The following is a 22,833-nucleotide window of genomic DNA, read 5'->3' as shown; positions in this document are numbered from 1 at the left end:
AGTATATACTGGTTTGTACTGATTATGTTACTAAGTGGGTAGAAGCAAAAACATTACCTTCTGCCACTCAAAATTCAGTTGTTCAATTTCTTTTTGAGGATATTTTCACTCGTTTTGGTGTCCCAAGGGAAATTGTGACAGATCAAGGCAGCCAGTTTACATCTAAATTGATGGAGAAACTGATGGAGGAATATAAGATCAAGCACAGAACATCTACTCCATACCATCCACAATCAAATGGTCAAGTGGAATCTACCAATAAAGTTCTTGAAGGCATCATCACCAAGACTGTTCATCTTCATAGAAGAGATTGGGCGGAAAGGCTCCCTGAAGCCTTATGGGCCTATAGAACCACATGGAAGAACACAACAGGACATTCTCCCTATGAACTTGTTTATGGGAAGGAAGTCCTGCTTCCTATTGAGTTCCAAATCAAGACCTTCAAGATGGCAGTCCAATTGGGAATGAGCCTCTCAGAAGCCCAAAAGCACAGAATGGACCAACTGAATGAGCTAGATGAAATGAGACAAGATGCAATTTTAAGGACCGATCTAGTTCAGCACCAAAGATCTAAGTGGCATGATCGTCATATCAAGGAAAGAAAGTTTCAGAAAGGAGATTGGGCTCTATTGTTTGATTCAAAGTTCAAAGACTTCAAAGGAAAGTTTCAAACTCATTGGCTTGGGCCATATGAGATTGATGAAGTCTTCAGCAATGGAGCAGTTCGGGTGAAAACTATTGATGAATTCCATACTCCTCTTATTGTAAATGGCCATCGCTTGAAGATCTATCAAAAGCCATTTTCAAAAGAAGAGTTTGTCAGATTGTTCAAAGAAGATTCTGCAATCAGGCTGGTGGAGAAGGATTCTTCTCCTCCATCAGCCTAAAGCTTTGGTTTTGAAAAAAAAAGAAGAAAAAAAAAAAAAAAAAAAAAAATAAAAAAATGTATAGGCCTGAAAACCAGTCTCTGATTGGCAGTCCTATACAGAAAATTTGAGGTGAAAATCAGGGCCACCTGACACCTCATATTTTCTAAAAAAAAAAAAAAAAAATCTCTTTCTCTCCTTATTTCATCTCATTTCATCATCACCACCATTTCATCCACCATTTCATTCATTTTCACTCCACCTCATTTTTTTCATTCATCCATCCACTCACTACATTCCATTCCATCAATAAAGTCATTTTTAGATAGTTAAAGTTGTTTTTGTGCAGTCGGAGGTTACTACTGCAGATTCCGCAGCTGTTTGACGATTCTGCAGCCATTCAGCCATTCCGCAGCCCTCTGCACCTGCATAAAAAAAAACACAGTCTGTTTGAAATTTCTTTACAGCTCAGTAGTCATCAATAATAAATGGAAAATAGTCATGCAACAGCCATAAATCAGTGAAGGGTTAGTGGCAAGTCATCAAAGGCAAATCTAAGCGGGAATCTGAGGTATGGTTTAAATCCTAAACTTACAGTTATTTCATTATGCAAAGTTTTCTAGGTTATGTTTCTTGCCACTAAATGTAATGATTACCAGTCATGCGACCATATACCCACGTATCTCCCAAGTCTATCAGTCCTTGATTACCACGATTTTGAATTTCACTTGTGGCTGCTTCTTCCATTAAGATCTCGTACCTAAGTGACGTAGCCTAATGTACTACGTCTCTATATGACATTAACTCACGCAGCCAAGTGTAACTCTGAAACCGAAACCTAAGGACATAGCCGTTTCCATTCATTATTCCATAACCCTTCTACCTTCTTACGCTCATATCATTTCACTTCCGCTGTTTCATTTCCACTCACACTCTTTCATTCCATTTACGCTGTGCTCACTACGCTGCTACCATTCACCATACTCTGTTTTTCCTCTCCGCTAATTCTAATCACCAGTGGAGGTCTGTTACGGCCGTATCCAGAGCTAAAACCATAATCCACTGTGTAAGGCCATTTTGAAGCCGTGTTCTAGAACAAATTCGTGAATTGACTGTGTAAGGCCATTTTGAAGCCGTGTCTTAAATAGAACAGAGCCGTAAGAGCCAATGGGGAAGCTCTTAAGGGCAGAACCGGAGGGTTCAAAGTTTCTGGAGGGTTATCCTCAGGTTAAAGAGGCATTGCAAAAGGCAAACTGGTTACAATGCATCCAGAAGTTCAGAGGCTACCATAAGGAGGTTACGAAGGCCTTTGCACGGTCCTTCAGAGAAAAAGATAATCACGTGGAGATAGGGGATTTACAATTCACAGTCACTGAGAGCAGCATAGCACAAGCTACCTCACTTCCACAGACTGGAGAAAGGTGGTTTAAGAACTGGTCAGTTCAAGATCAGCAGTGGAAACAAATCCTAAAAAACCCAGGTATGGATACCAGCATCTTTACAAAAGGGATTCGTGTTTCTTATGTTAAGGAGGAATGGACAACTTTACTCTTATTAGTGCAAAAAATTTTCACTTGTGAGGGAAGATTTGTGGTCTTAAATGTTTACCATGCAAAGGTTATGATGCATTTTCTAGGAGATGATATTAACCTCCCATACTTTCTACTTTCAAGTCTTAAGAAAATGTGTGCAATTGTCCAAAGGAACCCCAGAAATATTGAAGAACATTTATATCATCACGGTCTTGTGAAATTGCTAGTTGAGGAACAATTGAAATCAAAAAGAGACACATGGGAGAGGTTTCTAATAAGAAATCATTTTCAATAATTAGGAGAAACTTCTGGAGGGTCCCCTCAAGTACCAAAAAGAAGTAGAAGAAAAAGAGGAGAGGGGGTTAACCAAGAAACTATTGCCCAAACAGAAACTATTGTTCCTGATACCACTATTCCTGAAACAACTGCCCAAGAGGAAACTGTTCAAGAACAGTTTGATGAGGAAACTGATATACAGCATCCTGAACAGGAAATTGATCCTGGATTTACTGAAGATGATAACCAAGCAGCCCAAGGAATTATCACTGAAACTCTTTCAGAACTTGCTCAAGAAATTGCTCAGAAAAGAAAAGAAGGGAGGAAGAAACAAAAGCAAGATAAAGGTAAATATGTAGTCCAAGAAACTTACCTCACTCCTGAGAATTCTAGTGAGGAAGACACTCAGCCCTTAGCTCAAAGGATGGCCAAATTCCATGAAATTGCCCTCTCTAAAAAGGTGGAAAAACAGAAGCAAAAAGTGCAAAAAGAAAAACAGAGTACTACCACCGTGAGGAGGAGCAGGAGAATACAAGATAGAGCAGGGGCCACAAAAGTTAAAAAGTCACTTATCATTGACTTGAGCACACCTGAAAAGGTGGCTACAAGCCCTCGACACGTTGAGCATATTGAGACTAGTCCTCCACGTGAGGAAAGTCCTTTTGAACATGAACTTGAGCATGAACACGGATCTGAATTTGATTATGAACCAAGTCCCAAAAAGTCACCTGAGGTTGACCCGGATCAGCAGAAAGTGTATAATTATCTGGAGACATTGGAGCAAGCAGCTGCTGGCCCAAGCAATGTTCAACCTTTAGAGCAACAAGTCCACTCCTTAAAACAGGAAATTTTTGCGATTGAGGTTCTAAATCGACATATCATGCAAGAAAATGAAAAGTTGAAAGAGCAAGCCAAATTGGATAAGATGATTCATGATAACACCATGTTACATTTGGGCTTGTGGAAAAGAAGTAACAAAAAGTTAAGGAAGAAATGCAAAAGGCTAAGCAGAGCCTTGATCAACCTAAAGTTCAGATGCTTAGTAAAGAAGCCAAGGGTCAATGTGTCTACACAGAGAAAGAAGAGGAGATTGGATGTCTTGGCAGAGGCATCACAGCAGGTTGATTAATCAGTTTTTTTGCATGAGGACATGCAATGCCCTCGTAGTGGGGGTATGTAGAGCCTCTACTTTACACCTTATCATCCATCATTACCTACTGTTTTCATCACTTTCCTCTCTCTTTTGCCTCATTCTCCACCCAGATCATTACATTAGTTGTCATTAAACATGATCAAGTGAGCTTTGCTAATGGGTGACTGTTTTGTTTAGTTTTTGACATATTTGCAGAGATTCCGCAGCTGTCTGGCAATTCCGCAGCGATTCAGCGATTCCGCAGCCATCTAATGATTCCGCAGCCATTTTGTTGATCTCAAGGTTCCACGTGCTATTTTGCAGAACGAGCCACATGGGCATGTTGGAATATATGTGCTCGAGGTTCCTGTGCCATTAGTTCAGCCAGCCACGTCATCTGTACCTCCGGTCAAAGGGGGTCAAGTTACGGTCAAATAAAGGCAGCTTAACATTGATGCGTAAGCTGTTTGGTCACGTCGGTGGAAAAGATGACTTGTCCGTGTTTTGTAAGCCATGGGGAACATGATCCAATGCTGGATTCATTGCCCATAACGACCAGGACCTCCAGCTCGACCATGAAGCATATGACGTGTTCACTGCACCTTTAATATGCATGATATTCAGTTTATTTTCTGTTTTATGATTTACGCATTAGGCCATCTTGCAGAAGCCTATAAATACTTGCATCTGCGTACGCTTATGTTAACTCTTTAGCTGCTGTAGCTTATGAACCTGTGAGAATTTTAGCACCTTTCTGAACTCTGTTTTTATAGGGCTGTTCCAGCACTTTTGACTATGTATTTCTGCATATGAAGTAATGGAAACAGTGTTGTTTTGAAGTTTTAAAGCATCTGAGTTTTCTGTGGGTTGTATGGATGGAGGGCCCCCGTTCATGACTGCCCTTGTATAAGTATTTCATGTTTATACTTCTGCAATTTCTTTATTTCACATACAACATTTCCTTTTCTTGAGTTATGTACAGCTTGATTTCTTTTCATTGTTCCAGCCTTTATTTTCACTGATCAGATTTGCTTCTTTGCAGGTTTTAACCCGGGATTGAGTTTGTTGTATTTGCTTTAATATCTAATGGTAGTTTCAGTTGTCTTATTCGTAATGCTGCCCTTTTTACTCTGTTTTCTAGATTAGTTTTTAGCTTAGTTTTACAAGTTGGATGCTAACTAATTTATGCTCTCTTTATCATGAATGGTTTATCTTTCAGAGAACATAACACTAATTAATTGCAGCTTGTTTTTAAGTATTCTTGGCTTGTGGCACTAATACTTTTTCCACTTGTTACACATAATCACATATGTAGGAAGCAGTATGATGTTAAAGGCTTAGTAGTGTTATAATTTGTCATTTAGAGTTTTTATCAATTCTTGGATTTGTCTTCAGCTACTTCCTAATCGTGTTTTACACAGTACTATGTGGTAGAAGCAGGGAGTTAGGAAGAGATAACCATTATCATCAGTCCTTGAAGTGATTTTCTTGTTTCTTTTATTTGCAGCAATATGAGTAGAGACTAATGCCATTAGAACGTGGTCATTTGCTTTCAAGTCATTTCAAGTTATTCATTTATTTCAAGTTCTTTTCCTTTACAAATTCAGCAAGTAATTAGAAATCACCAATCACACACTTTCACTCATCTAGAACTCACTTTTCACACACTTGCACTCATATGTCTATAATCATCACTCCATCTTAGGAAGATAAGTTAACCATAAACAACACCCCAAACGACAAAAGCTCTAAGAGGTTGCTTAAGTACATATAGTACACCTTCACTTCATCAACTTACGAGCCCCGGGTTGACAATTAATGACATCAATTTAGGAACACTAAATTGACTAAACAATATTTTCGATGTGTTTTCTTGGCATGGTCCTATTTACATATACAACCTCGTTTCATTTAGAATATGGTATTATCAGCATTCGTTTAATGTATCTTTTTATCTAAACACTTTAGTCTTGAAAGTACTCCTGAGTGAGGCCGAGGACTCAAAATACGACGAACCTCGCTCCATATTCTTACAAAGCCCCATCACTATTTATGACTCCATGCCATCTAAAGCGTTTTTCCTCTTACAAGAATCCTTGTACCAAGAATTTTCCATCCTTCCTGATGATGGTTTTCTCTTCAAATCACTGTGGATTGGAATAGTATCGATATCCACCCAACTCATTCGAATAACCCTATTGTGAATTATGTTTTTCCTATTGGCATGAGGCCGAGATTATCCCTTCTAATTTACATGGTTCTAAAAGGTATCATTCATTTCCTTTTTTGCCTTTTCTATACAGTAGTGAATAATGATATTGATGTTAAAGTCTTCTGAATCCCTATTGTAAGAATTAATACTATCTGTGAGTCGATCTTTTAGAGTTTTTTTTTTGTTTTTCTATTTGTATAATTTTTCCCTTGGATGGATCCTATATCCTGTAGGTGCATAGATTACTCGGCACTAATTAAGGGTTCGTAAATACACAGGTAGTCCCGTGTTCCAAATATCTCTATGTAACACCCTCAAATGTAACACAAGAGACAATAGATGTGGCTCCAATGTTGGTGTAGCATCTCACTACACTTTGCTCTGCATTTAGGTGTTATCTATCAATGAGTCTCTAAGGTTGACCAAGACATGGTATGACCAGAGGCTTAATAGTTCATACAATACATAATTACTCCTTATATATATTTGCGAGAACTTATAATTTGTTCTCCTCTCCATAGTTTGATGGTTCCTGTGTGAACAATTTGTTCTGTATATTTGAATATTCTCCGCATATACTCTTTTTCCATTGCAGGACAATATTCAATTGGGTAGAATAAATTATGGATTGTTTCTTTTCCATTAACAAAATTCATAAATCTATCAGATTAATTGTATAAGTATATGCATAGGAAAATAGTACTCTCGTTAACCCAGAAATGACATCCCTCATTCACTAAAGTCGACAACTTCTATGCTAGGATGATGATAGAAAAATCCGGTTGAGTTTCGTGGTAATCAATTGCATGTGAGTATTTACTCTTATGTAAATATTACACTTCTTATATTCCTTCTGCGATCCCCTGGCTACTGCAAATAAATTTATAACACCAAATTTATAATATATAAATACCCTAGTCAATAATATTTGACATTAGGTGTTTCCCCAAAATCACAGTTTTTTTTTTTTCCAAACAAGTTTGAGAACCTTGCACAAAGGATATTCATGAACACTATTTAAAACTCACTTAGGCTACTGCTAGTCACAATTACAACTTTTCCACAGTTACACTAATGACAGAATGTTCCTCCAATAAACAGTGAGATTGAATTTCGTGCAAGATAATAAACAAAATAAATCCACATTCATTTTAATGAGTAATTCAAAAAATTCAAGTAGGAAATTTTTTTTTATATACTAACAGAATGTGTTCCTATAAAATAATAATTTAGCAACCAAGGTCTCTAACAATAGGTCAAGTAGAGGTGCTTGGGATGGACAAATTTCTGCCCAGACTTTAACCTTTCCCATTGGTTCCTAGAGCAAACATCTCAATACCCTTGAATCAACAAAGTGTTGTGATTATAAACAATGTATTTTTATACCTTGCTACCCTAGCATATTTTCCTTAGGGGTGTCAGACTTCTAGGGTCCCTCAACCCAATGGCCTTAAAGCCCGCCTTTTTCTCCCACAATGCTTTATTCACCATTTACTTAGTTTTCTTTCCACACTACCTGATTTACTTGATTTTTTTCTTCCAATCATATTAAATCTTATTAAACAGCCCCTAGCAATTTTTTTAGGAGTATATTCCTAATATTATCTGTCCACCTTAGTTTCCATATCTGTGTAATGATCTCATTAAAGTGTTCTTTCCTAAATAAATCTCGAGTTTATTCTTATTATTAAAATTTATTTATTTTCAATTTCCTTGCATTATTCATAATTTGACACATCATACTTCATACCTGATTTACTTGATTTTTTTCTTTTGATCCTATTAAATCTTATTAAACAACCCCTAGCCACTTTTTTAGGAGTATATTGATGGAATATGCTACCACTGAATATTTGAGAAAAGAAATGAATCCGAATTTTAGCATGAATGATCCCTTAAATCCAATAAATGTGATGTCCTTCTCAGGAGCTAGGGGAAGTACATCTCAGGTTCACCAATTAGTAGGTATGAGAGGATTAATGTCAGATCCTCAAGGACAAATCATCGATCTACCCATTCGACGAAATTTACGCAAAGGTCTCTCTTTAACGGAATATATTATTTCCTGTTATGGGGCTCGTAAAGGAGTTGTGGATACTGCCGTACGAACAGTAGATGCTGGATACCTCACACGTAGACTCGTTGAAGTAGTTCAACACATTGTAGTACGTAGAACAGATTGTGGCACTATCCAAGGTATTTTCGTAAGTCCCATTCGAGGTCGAGAGAGGGACAAAAATGAAATTGTTGTACGAACACAAATACTGATTGGCCGTGTGCTAGCAGACGATGTATATATAAATAGGAGATGCATTGCCACGCGCAATCAGGATATTGGAGTTGGACTTGCCAATCAATTAATAAACCTTCAAACACAACCAATATATATACGAACCCCCTTTACTTGCAAGAGTATATCTCGGATTTGTCAATTATGTTATGGTCGGAGTACTACTCACAGTCACTTGATTGAATTAGGAGAAGCAGTAGGTATTATTGCGGGCCAATCCATTGGAGAACCAAGAACTCAACTAACACTAAGGACTTTTCATACCGGGGGGGTATTTACTAGTGATATTACAGAACATATACGAGCCCCTTTCAATGGAAAGATTGAATTCAATGAAAATTTGGTTTATCCCACACGTACACGTAATGGACATCCTGCTTATCTATGTCATAATAACTTATCCATTACTATTGATGGTCAGGATCAAGTACAAAACTTAACCATTCCACCACAAAGTTTGCTTTTGGTTCAGAATGATCAATATGTGGAAACGGAACAGCTTATTGCCGAGGTTCGTGCTAGAACATCTTCCTTCAAGGAAAAAGTTCGCAAAAATATATATTCTGACTTAGAAGGAGAAATGCACTGGAGTACCAATGTGTGTCATGCACCTGAATATGTACAAGGTAATGTTCATCCTATACTCAGGACGGGTTATCTATGGATATTATCGGGAGGTATATACGGATCCCGTGTAGTACCCTTTCCATTTCATAAGTATCAAGATCAAGTATATGTTCAACCTTTTGTTGCCAAACATCAATCACTTTCCGATTCTTACGTGGATCAAGTGGAACATAGATCAGGTGACTCAAATTGCTATGAGAAGGAAGAACAAATCTTCAGCTATTCAGAGACTGAAACTGATAGGTCCATATCCAACAAGCATCGAGACTCTATTTATGTCTTTTACCCTAATAATTACAATATTAAGGGGAAAAAGCAAATGAATGGATTCATCGTCTCATTGCAGTATGATAATGAATGGGAAAAAAGAATAATACCTTGTCCTGATGCGATTCTTAGAATACCCAAAAGTGGTATTCTACAGAGAAATTCCATTTTTGGATATTCTAACGTAGAACATTGAATACCTTATGGGTCGAATATGACAACACCGTTTTCCCTAGATTTATCGAGGGAAGGGGACAACTTGCAGATTCAAATTAGCTATTCTATTTCGTATGAAGACGGTGAACGAATCCAAGTAATGAGTGATATAAGTATTCCATTGGTTCGAACTTGTATAGGATTTGATTGGGAACAAATAGATTCTATACAATCTGAGGCTTATGTTTCTCTTATTTCAGTAAGAACAAATAAGATCGTTAACAATATGGTTCAAATTAGCTTGATGAAATACCCCCCTTTTTTCATGGGGAGAAGGGACAATAAAACAAGTCCAAATTTGATGTTCCATAACAATTTGGACCACACTAATCTTTTATCTTCCAATGGGGCGAGTCAATTAATTAGTAAGCATCAAGGAATTATTTGTTCATTATCTAATGGGGAAGAAGACAGTGGATCTTTTATGGTTCTATCACCATCCGACTATTTTCAAATCGTTCTATTCAATGATACTAAATGTTATGATACGGGAAATCAATCAAATAGAAAGGATCCTATGAGAAAAATCATTGAATGTTCAGGTCTCTTGGGTAATTTACATAGTATAACCAACCGTTTTCCATCCTCCCATTTTCTAACTTATAAAAAAGTATTATCAAAGAAACATTCCATTTTCCACAATTCTTTCAATACTTTCCAAGTACCTAAATATTATTTCATGGACGAAAATATGATAATTTATCATTTCGATCCGTGCAGGAACATCATTTCCAATCTATTGGGTCCAAATTGGTGCTCTTCCTCATCCGAATCCGAATTCTGCGAAAAAACATTTCCAGTAGTTAGTCTTGGACAATTGATTCCTCAAAGTGTATGGATATCCGAGGATGAACCAGTCCCCGAATCTGGTCAAATTATAGCAGTTGATGAGGAATCTTTAGTCATTAGATCAGCTAAACCTTATTTGGCTACTCGAAAAGCAACTGTCCATAGTCATTATGGAGAAATTCTTGACAAAGGAGATACATTGATAACATTGATATATGAAAGGTTCAAATCCAGTGATATAATTCAAGGTCTTCCTAAAGTTGAACAATTGTCAGAAGCCCGTTTGAATAATTCAATATCGATGAATCTGAAAGAAAGTTTTGAAAATTGGACCGGAGATATTATCTCCACCTTAGTTTCCATATCTGTGTAATGATATCATTAAAGTGTTCTTTCCAAAATAAATCTCCAGTTTATTCTTATTATTAAAATTTATTTATTTGCAATTTCCTTGCATTATTTATAATTTGATACATTATACTTCATTGGACATTGATGGATGGAAATTATGTCAATGCCAAGCTAATGGGACCCTAGAAGTAAATTTTTGTCTCCTTTTTGAATGCCAAAGTATTTTATTTTAAGACTTGTTGAAGTGAGAAAGAACTGTAATTAAGAATTTCTTTTTTAAACCTTGAGAGCATTGAAACATTGCTTCTTTATGAAACAAGTGTGAACAAAGTAGGGATTTACTGTTAGTCACAATTTTATAATGATATCAATGCTAGGTAATGACCACAATAAGAAAATAGTTTCTATCCTATAGTTTCTATCCTTTGACAATGTTGGAAGGATAAGGGTATTCCTTTCCATTGGTGTGTTGAGAAAATTTGTTTTCTTTTATTTCTGAAATTTATATTCCCTTCATTTCCAATTATATTCCCTTAGTAGTTGTAGTGGTTGGTAAAACACAATCCATAGGTAGCTTATGGCATCAATTTTATTTCCTAATTAGTGAAATATGTCATACAACAATTAATTATATATTTTTTCTTAGTTTCCCTGATATGAATTAACCCTTAAAGATACACAAATGTTCATATTCGACATGTTGTTTTTAAAGATAATTTTGTATTTTCTCTAAACAGATGATAACTAGGATTAAAAAAATATTGTCTCTATAGAGACAATAAAGTCTTTTGACATAAAAAAATGAATAGTATCTAGGGAGACAAAAATGAATTATCTCTTGGGAGGCAAAAATGAAGTGTCTCCTAAGAGAAAATATTAATTTTGCTCTATATCCGTCTTTATAGAGAGAAATTTTGAAGACAATAATTTGAGAAACTAGTGACAATATTTAAGACAATTTTCAAGTTTTTTGTTTTCATCTTCAAAAATTGTCTTAAATATTGTCCTAAAAGCCCATCTTTGTAGTAGTTTACTAGGAAACTCCTTTAATCCATTTTATGTCAACCTAAAAAACTCTAGTTGACCTATGAGATGGGACTTCATATAACCCATAATGCCATTATAAATAGTTATGATTGTTTAATTAACATTTTTTATATTTACTTCTTATTAACTTTATTATTTATTTTACTTATAACACTTAAACTAAATTGATAACTCTAACGAATGGACAAAAAAAACACGGGAAAAGGAAGAGTGTCTCTATACTATAGGCATCAAAGGACAAGACAAGAGAAAAAGGGTTAAGAATGAAAAGGTTTTAGTTCAAAAAGGAGTGTGAATTTAGTTACATTATTGAAGGATTGCTCTAAATTTAAAGCATGGAAATGATGAAACTATTTCTCTATTATAAAGTAGTCAAATTCTAAAATTATTATGTTTATTTAATTTTTATTTATTTATATTATTTTTTAAGATTTTTCCTTTTCTCTCTAATTTATCCTATTGAAACAAGTTTGTGTTACAATTTACATATAATTCCAAGATGGTGTCATTTCTGGTTTAAAAATATAAATGTGAACATGACACTGCTTTTTTTTAAGATGTGAATTCTAGTTGTTTTTATAGATTGAAAAATATATATTAGTATTTTTATTATGGTTAATATTTGTTACAATTATCGCTAATTATATGTGAATTAATCTAATATTGTAATTTATTTATTTTTTAATCTTATACCTCTTCTTTTATTCCTCTGAACAACCATAAAAAAATCGTCAATTTATTTATTATTTTTATAATAATGTTAAAAACTTAGACAATTCCTTCGATTCTTTCAATTCTAAATGTAAATGAAAATCTCTCCTTTCTTTACTGAGTTAATACCCTACATCCAATAGCCCGTTTCTATGACTTGTGGCTAACATAACTCGAATGCCTTGGAATGCTTCTCCAGCAATATAGAAATCACACCTGGTAGTTTAGGCAGGGGATCCTGAGAATAACTCTCTAGTGTTTTAAGTATGGATGAACTTAAAATAATACACATATTTCTCATTGCAAAATGAGAAACCAATCATACGAAAGAAATGTCATGAAATTTAGTATGATTTTACATAAAATGAATTAATTGATAGAAGATTTGATGTTATTAGCCCTCACTAATGCTATCCTGTGTAGTGAACTATTTGTGTAGTGAACTATTATTGTTAAAAGCCCATCAATTTCCATTTTTTCAACAGAGTACCTAGAATAATAATATTTTTATTTATTTATATAAAAAAAATTATTTTAATATTATTTTTTAGTTAAAGTTAATCAAATATACCAAACTTAAAAAAAACTTTAATAAAACAGGGCTATTTTGAAATGTTCTTAATAGTTGTTTGTCATGGTTTGCAGGCATTCAGCAAAAGCACCAAAGCAGTAGTAATTAAAACATTTATAGAAGTAAGACTATAATAATGAAATATTTTCTAGTTTTCCATATAATAAAACCAAACTTGTTAATATTATTCTATAGAAATAAAATAAATATTTATAATTCCTTTATCGTTTAATATAAAATTGATATATCATATTTTAATTAGTATTAAAAAAAAAACTAATTCAAAATCCTTAAGCTGCTATACACGTTTCTATCAAAATAGTATATAGAGAATTGAAACATAGTTAAAATGTTGATGTACATCATGTTTTCTTTTTTTAATATTTGGAAAAATATGAAAATTTAAATTTTTAATTAATCGTAGATATAAGTTTTCATGATTAATTATATTGTTAGGATTTGATCTACTTTTTGAATCAACTAAAGTAGTTCATCCTCATGCCAATGTGAGATTAAATGTAAAACAATAAATAGAAAAGATGTTGTTATGAAGAATAAAATATATTATTTGAATATTATGGATAAAAAATATTGATATATTATGGGTTCACCTATTTTTATTTACTTGAATCTAGTTTTTGGGGAAATTTCATTTCAAAATATTTTATTTATTAAAATTACCAAATTTTTATTATTATTTATTCAAAAGAGTTTTTTTATATATTCATCTTATATTTATATAATTATAATCAAGGTTATTTTCTTTAAATAGAAATAAAGTAAAGTGGGATTATATAAACTAGAGTCTTTTGGTTAATAATTAAAGAATTTTAACAAAAAGATATATTAATAAGGCTATTAATGAACTTCATAATATAAAAATAATAGGGAGAGAAGCATCCAATAATTTTTTTTTAAGACCTGAGAAAGGTAAAAATGATTTCATTTCAAAAGATTCTTAAAAAATGGTGAGTGCTAAAGGGGGTTCCTAAAGGAATACGTCTAACCTAATGGGAGGAATTTAAGATTAAAAATTAATATTAAAACAAAATGAAAATGGAGAATATTAATACTCATAAAAGGGGATAAATAATGAAAATGGACAAGCAAACCAAAAAGGTGAAATAATCAAGAAGAGAGAACCAAAATGGAGCTCTTTCTCAATTTCCAACCATCGTCCCTATTAAGATTTTTGGCATCCTTCTCAATCTCAATCGTTTTCGTAAGTTTCGTGTGGTGGAAATGATCAACCCTAGCAATGACCTTGGAATATTCGATGGAGACATGGTGTTAATTCTCTTGGACTCTATCATGTGACAAAAGAGGTATTAATTCAACTCAACAATCCTAATAGAAAAATTCTAGTAGTTATGAACACGTTAATTTTTTTTAATACATTATACAAGTTCTATAACTATCAGAATGATATCTAGTGCACTTTAACCTAAGAAATGATTCAATTCGAGAGCATGGTCTCTTTCTATTCCATCATACAGAGTGGCTCTAGAAAAAAGTCTCGTTCGGGTTCCACATGTATCAAATTCCAAAGTCTCTTTCTTGTTCCACGTGTATCAAATTCCAATCAATTACATGATATTTATCATGGATATATTTTTTCAATAAGGATTCCTCAAAAACATTATGAAATATAATATTATCTCTAATTTATCATACTATCTTCTCCATGTCTCGTAAAGCATATGTCTCCAATATTAATTTATCTTCGAGTTGACGTCAAATGAGTGGCTTATGACACTTTCTTCCATATCAATCTTTGAAAGGACTCACTTTGATGGAAGCTTTGTACTTATTGTTATAAGATACTAAGTGAAAAAAATCCTACAACTTAGTAGGCCTATCCATGACATACATGCATAGCATATCTTCTAAGATTTGATATGTCCTTTCTTTTTGTCCATCGGTTTGAGGATGACATGCATTACTGAAATTTGGTTTAGTCCTCATTCCCCCAAAGAGATCTTTCCAAAACTTGGAGGTAAATTTAGCATTTTTGTCAGACACTATAAGTTTTGGTATACCATGCAATTCAAAGATTTCCTTCATGAAAGTGTTATCAATCTGAGTAGTTCCAAAGGTAGACTGAATTAGTATAAAATGTGTTTCTTTAGTCAAGGTGTCTACCACCACCATGATCGAATCATTTGGATACTTTGTTCTTGGTAATCCTGTAATAAAATCAAATGAAATTACCTCCCACTTCCATTCAAGAATGGGTAATGGATTTAGTATTCTTGTAGGATGTTGGTGCTCTAATTTGAGTTGTGGACACTATGAATTTTGTCAAATATTCTACCACGTCATTCTTCATACCTCACCAAAAGAAGTTTTTCCTTAAAAATCTTATCATTTTTTGGTATCTCGAATGACGGGCATATCCTTTCTTGTGGTATTCATCCAATATCACTTGTTTCAACGTGTCCACATCAGGAATACAATTTGTTTAGTAGGTTATTAATTTTTTAGATTTTTTAGCATATCTCACAACTTATTTTAGTGGTATTTACTGCTAAATTATCTAATATTGAGGATCTTTTTTCATGATATTTGTAATATGTTCGCCAAAATCTATAATAGTGTTTCTCACAAAACTTCCTATCAAACCATGAGAATGTCTACTTATGGCATCTATGATTTTGTTCTATTTTCCTTTTATCTCTTTTATATCAAATTCAAACTCACTAAGGAAAGCTAACCACCTTGCTTGTCTAGCATTTAAATCATATTGGCTAAAGAAATATTTCAAAAATAATGTGTTCTATCATCAAATGAATTTCTTTCCTAGTAAATAAACCCTCCACATTTTTAGGGCATGTATCACTCCTCCCAATTATAGATCATACACAACATAATTATTTTCATGTTGATTTAACTTCTTCAAGTCATAAGCTACCACTGCATCTTCCGCATCAACACACCCCCAAGTCCCTCCAAAAAGGCATCAGTACATATGGTAAATTCCTTATTTGGGTCTACAATTTTTAGTATAGGAGTTGATGTTAACAATTGTTTTAACTTGTCAAAACTTTCTTGACCTTTAGCTATCCATTCAAACTTTATGCCCTTTTTTCAAGGAGGTGATGGGAGAATATAGCTTCGAAAAACCTTCCACAAATCTTCAATAATACCCTGCAATCACCATAAATTAGCAAATTGCTCACACATCCTTAGGTGTGGGCCCTTTCATAATCACCCTAACCTTCTCCACTCACAGTCCTTCCTTGGAGATAATATGTCCTAAATATTGTATTCCACTATTGTAAAACTCACATTTGTTGTGTTTTTCATAAAGTCGATGTTCCCTTAATTTTTGTAATACCAATCTAAGATGTTTTTGGTGCTCTTCTTCATCTTTAGAGTATAATATGATGTCATCTATGAATACTAATTCAAACCTATCAACATATTTCTCAAGTACGCTATTCCTTAGACACATGGAGTTTGTTGGTGCATTAGTGAGACCAAAGGGTAACACCACGAGTTCATAGTGGCCATATCTACTTCTAAAAGTTGTTTTGTCAATATCTTCATTCTTTATTCATAGTTGGTGATAATAAATCCTTAAATCAATTTTTGAAAATATCGTTTCTCCCCTTCCTTGATCAAACGGGTCATCAAATCAGGGTAGCGGATATTTATTCTTAATAGTTAACTTTTTCAATTACCCATAATCGATGCACATTCTAAATCTACCATCTTTTCTCTTGACAATAGTACAAGCGAGTCAAAGGGTGATACATTGGGTGTGATATAACCCCTATGTTTTGAGATCTAATAGATCTAGTATGGTCATTTGATAAGGGGCTCTAGAAAACAAAGTGGCACTTCGTACTAAATCAATATATATATATATATATATATATATATATATATATATATATATATATATATATATATATATATATATATATATATATATATATATATACACACACACGAGGCGTAACAGAGGGATTTCCTCTGGAAAAACATCTTGAAACTCTCTTATAACACGTAACGTCCTAAAATTTCCTTTTCCATTAGCTGTTCATTTTCTTCTACATGCACCATGTATAGTTGATATATCTTCCTTGCACTTATTTTTAGCTGTAAAGACTAGATTTATCGGACTCATATTTGTTTTGGATTTCCTCTAATTAACTTGAGCTCACCATTTTGATCTACACAACTCATTGTTTTCTCCAAACAATTTATGACAACTCATTGTTTTCACAACTCATTCTTACCAATTAATATATAATATGACCATAAGGGAAGAATTCTTAAATTTACTTATGTGGAGTAACCATTCAATTCCACATGGCATTATCTTATTTGATAATTTTCTCTTTGTTTTGTAAGAGTTGCTAACTTTACCAACCATGCATTTTGGAATTTTTCTCATTGTAATTTACATTTTTCCACAACTTCACCAATAAATTAACTCAAACTTTCCCTAGGATAAATTAAAATAGAAACATATTGGTTTATAATAGTACCATCAATGTAGCCCCAAGAGTTAGCTCAATCGGTCAAATCAAGTGCCTCGCCAATGGGAGGTCACAGGGTCGAATCCCGAAAGCTCTTGGGGTTAGGTCAGTAAATAGGCCGAGGGGTGTTGATGCCCTTCGTGTGGCGTCCACTCGGTGTTTAAAACCCTGGACCTAGCGGCTACCCACTAACCCGGGTATCCGTGAACCAGTAAGTGAAAAAAAATAGTACCATCAATCTCAATCATTGTAGATTGGTGCTCAACATGTTTGTCTTCTAATGGTGTAGTGATTCTGAGGATATTTCTTGAAACATTATTCACAATGGTTGCTTCATAGAGTAATTGAATATATAGAAATAAACGTGGATTATGCACATAGTCCCTTAACATATGTGGTTCACCATAGCCCCAACACTTAAGTGGCTATCTTTCCTTTACCAACACTTGAGTGGTTCACCACAACCCGACTAGAGAGTAGCTTTTCCATGCAAGTGGTAAATAGCTATTTGGGACATCAAGTTACTTTCATACTCATATACCTTAAAGTATTTGATCATGTTAATAAGTTTCTACATCTCCCTCTTTTTCCTCATCAAAAGTAGGGGGTTTTATTTTTCTATATTCTCCATATAATTCCATTTTCTTCATTTTCTTATGTCTTACAATATATTTCATTTGACTCTCGTGCACTCTCCAACTTCTCTAACTTTGTTTCTACCTCTTTCATTTTTAACCATTATGGTTGTATACTTTTATGACTTGACTTCTCTGTCAACTCCCTTATCATATATTCATTCTCCTCACTAGCCCTCAATATTCATTCATTGTTGTTTGTGAGTTGAGCAAGTTCTTGTTGTATGTTTTTAATAACCTCCATAAACTACGAGTTTGGTGTAATGTTGCCTCCTCCTAATTCGACAAATATCTCTTTGCCTAGCAAGAGGAGATTTTTCATTCATCGTGAAAAATTTGTTTCACTTATGTAACTTATAAGACACTACAACCTACTACCATTATTTATACTAATATTTATATACATAATGTTCTTCATTGTGATGGTCCATTGGAAAAACTAGAAGCTGGCATACCACTTGTCACAAACCTCATTACTACTATAAAAAGATTCTTAACCTATATTCACAACCATAAATACTATGACTAATTCTTCACTTACTTTCTATTAAGAATCATTTGTGGAGATAATGACCATTACCTAATTTTACTCTTGCTAAGGAAGAACTAAAGAAAACACTAACCCTTTTCTTTTCACTAATATAAAGTAATACTACACCTAAAATTCCTATATACCTTCGTTGAGATTTCACATATACTTTATTGTCTTACCATTGGTACGATTATCCACTATGGCACCTAGGCATTTTACTATGAGAATTGACCGAGGATATTACTAGATTCCTTAATCGAAAACTAGGTGACAATGTAGTGTGCCTCTTGACTTTAATTATCACCTTACTTTCGTACTCTTGATTTGTCCTACACAATTTCTTTTTAACAAAGCTTTGTTGTCGTTGGCATAAGTTTATTGGTGCATTTCTTGACTAGATATTGTAATTATATGTTTGTTAACTCACGGAACTAAATAAGCTTCGCTAAACCAAAACTATATACATTTTTCTAATATTTATCCCCAAGATTTGAGTACAAGATTACATAAATGAACCGCTCCACTGCTCGTTAACGCAAAAGAGGTAATTAATTGTTCGTGGGGAAAGTCGAATGGCCAATCTCATTCATCAATTGTCATTTTCTCTGCACATGGATGGTTCAGGGTTTGGTTTTCGTTAACTGTGGGGATGAACTAAGTGGATCCAATGGTTTGGCGTACTTTCTCACAAAACCTAATTGCTATTTGTCACTTTCCCCTTGTAATTCGCAAGGAAGTTTATTCTCTAGGAGGATCTATGTTGCTCGAGAGACAAATCAACAACTGCCGATTTGGAAAGAAATCTATTGTTTACCCTAACACAGAGAGTCCAAGTCATTGCATCTCGCACTCTTAGTCCTTGTCGGTCTCAAATATCGGTAAAGCCACCATGAGAATGAGGGAGCACACGACTGCTCGGATTTCACATTTCAGCTTACTTTTGCCTCTACCAGCCTGGGGTAAGAAATTTATACCCACCTATGTTGTACTTAATTATGCTACCCAATACCATGTCACTTAGTTTAAAATTTGTTTCTCCTATGGTTCGAGATGAATGAAAATCACGGTCAATTGTGTCGATGTGGACAACTTGTCTATGAGCCGAGGTTTTGGGCAACTTCATTCTTGTTTTCTTGCAGGTAAAAGCCCTAGGTTTTGTTACCTCATATGGATTTAATACGTTAGAGGAATTTATCACATAGTTAATAGCCCCTGTATATGTTTTCACCTTTCTATACATCATTCCATTTACAAATTAAGGATTTATCGTGAGGAAATGGTATTTTCTTGATGTGCCTGCAGGTACCCTAGACTCTTCTATTCAGAATGAACTCGTGTATGTTATGTCTTCTTCTACACGTGTAGAACTATGCTTCTGCCCCTCACTGCTTGTTGTTTTCAGGAAATACAGAGTGCTCACCTAGAAACTCGTCTTTGCGAGGCAACTTGTACCATGGCTAGGTTTTTCCAATTGAGGTATAAATTGTCTTCTACGTGTTGACCCTCCATTATTCTCTCAGGTTGGCTTTGTCTACCTCTTTTCTTGAAGAGGTAAACAGCCTAGGCGGGATATTTTTTATTCGATTATGTACACCCCCTAGTTCCCATTCTCTGTTGGCATGCTTAGCTGCATAAAATAAGGGTCAAACTCTATTTCATATATACATTGATGTTGATATTTTAGCCACTAAATAGGCTGAGGTTAATTCTTACAATTATATGATAAACTCATTCTGTATATATTCATGGGATGTTTCTAAATTTAATAAATTCAGCAAAGAATTTCTAATGCATTTTTCCCTCTTGTACAATATGTATCATGATTTATGGTTAAAGTAGATTTCATTTTGGAACATACGATTTTCTCTTTTCTTCTATTTTAGTTATTTTAGTTTGTTTAGTTCTAGATTGTCAATTTCCAATTCAGTTTGGGAGTTTTTCAATGTGTTTTCTTGTCATGTGTTGAAATCTAATTTCAACTGCGCACCTCAAAACCACCGCAGCAAAACCACAAACCACTTTGATGCGTATTGGACCGCTTTTGCGTGAAGACAGTTTCTGTATGATCGAGCCCGATGCAATCAAATTTGGGCATGTGTTCCTCCCTATACGTCATCATATATAATATTTCGGGACGTAATGGTCAGTCATGTAATGGTTCCCGAAATCCTCCATCACCATTCGATCTGCTCTACCATTTTCGGCCATCCATTGTTCAAACCTGCATACGAACCAACATTAAAAGCTTTGCGTCGATTCGAAGTTTGGTTGACCGCCGTAAAACATTCAATGCATAGTTATGAGGTTCGTAAATTTTTGGTAGAACATTGAATATTAATTACACTAGCGGTATGGGCATATATATATTGTATGTGTTATATTTTTTTAAAAAAGAGCGTTGACCATATATGTTGTTAAATCCGCAGTTGTAAATACTGTTTTTGTATTAAGTTTTTCATACTACGAGCCAAGTGAAAAAAACGCGCTCTGTAATTTTTTTTTGTTTTGCACATGGGATGAAATGGAAGCTTGCAGCAGCGAAAGAGCAGGGAGCAGCATGAAATTTCTTTTATGAAGCAAGGAATTAATTTTGCGCGGCAGTGCATAAAAGAAAAGGCAGAGGAGCGCATTTTTTTTGCAAGCATGAGTAAATTTTTTTTTACAGCGGTAATGTAAATGGAGGTTTTACAGCAGTAAACCCAGCACAGTAAATTCTCAGGAGGATGAGACAGAGTTTTGTTGAATGTTTTTTTTTTGTGGTGAATCCCTCTCAGTAAAAGAGGATGAATATGTATGAGACATTTTGTTTTAATGAATAGAAATGTTTTTATGGTGATGTAATACTCTATTCTTCAGTCAATTTTTTTAAAAGCTTCCCTGTGCAAAAAGATCCTGGAGTAAAGGAAACAGAGCATTTCCTCTGTGAGTTAATTTTGTTTGTTTTTGGGATTTTCTCAGAAAAATCCCCAACAGTGGTATCAGAGCAGGCTCAGGCTCTTTAAAGGTGTTAAAGAAGTTGAAGGAAGGAGTTGTTGCAGCAGTAAATCTTCTCCAGCAGAGTGAAGACACAGTCAACAAAAGATTTAGTTATTCCTCAAAGTTTTCTTTTTGTTACTGTTGAAGAGACAGTCAGTGTTTTAAATACACAGTCAAGGAATGGCCAGCACAAGCACTGGTATGGGTATGTTTAATACCCAACTCCCACAGTTCAATGGGAAAAACTATGACTATTGGGAAATAACTATGAGAGCCCTGTTTGCCTCTCAAGATTTATGGGAAATAGTTGAAGATGGTTTTGAAGAACCAGCAGATGAAAATGAGTTTAATAGATTAACTCCAACAAAGAAGGATCTGCTGAAGAGCAATAGGAAGAGGGATTCAAAAGCCCGTGTGTTGTTGTATCTAGCAATAGACCAGAGTGTGTTTCCAAGGTTAGCAGCAGCTAAGACAGCAAATGAAGCATGGCAAACCCTCAAGACAACCTATCAAGGCATGGAGAGAGTGAAGACAACAAAACTACAATTGCTGAGAAAAGATTTTGAGAATCTGAGCATGAAGGAGTCAGATAATATTGACTCATTCTTCACACATGTGATTGGTTTGGTCACACAGATGAGGACTCATGGAGAAACCATTGAAGAAATGAGGATTTTGGAGAAAATATTGAGGGTCTTACCCTCAAAGTTTGATGTGATTGTCACCACCATAGAGGAGACAAAGATCTCTCAAACTTTTCAGTTGATGAGCTTCATGCATCACTGATAACACATGAGCAGAGGTTGAGTAGAAATGAAAACTCATCTCTAGAGCAAGCCTTCAAGACCCAGATGTCCTTTGGAAGAGGAAGAGGTCAAGGCAGAGGAAACAAGAGAGGAAGAGGTAGAAGTCAAAACAGAGGTGGAAGGAACAGCCCAGCAAATGCTCAAGGAAGAGGCAGCAATCCAAATCAGAACCAAGGCCAAGGGAGCAGCCAACAAAGAGGACAACATCATGCTCAATGACAAAGGTATGAAAAATCCAATGTCCAATGCTATTATTGTAAAAAATATGGGCATTATGCCAGTGAATGTAGGAAGAAGCAGCATGATATGAACAATAGATCAAATGAAAATGTCACTAGAGAAAACAACAGCCAAGATAATGTGTTGTTAGCTTGTAACATGGCTGAAACAAACAATGAGGACATATGGTTTTTAGACTCAGGTTGCAGCAACCATATGACAGGAAACATAGCCTTCTTTTCTCCCCTATATAAAAATGTGGAATCAGAAGTCACACTAGGAACTAATAGC

Source organism: Pinus tabuliformis, chromosome J (genome assembly GCF_031772625.1).
Source record: "Pinus tabuliformis cultivar Carrire ecotype Pingquan chromosome J, CPIR1, whole genome shotgun sequence".
NCBI lineage: Eukaryota > Viridiplantae > Streptophyta > Pinopsida > Pinales > Pinaceae > Pinus > Pinus tabuliformis.
Note: the sequence above shows the minus strand (reverse complement) of the source record.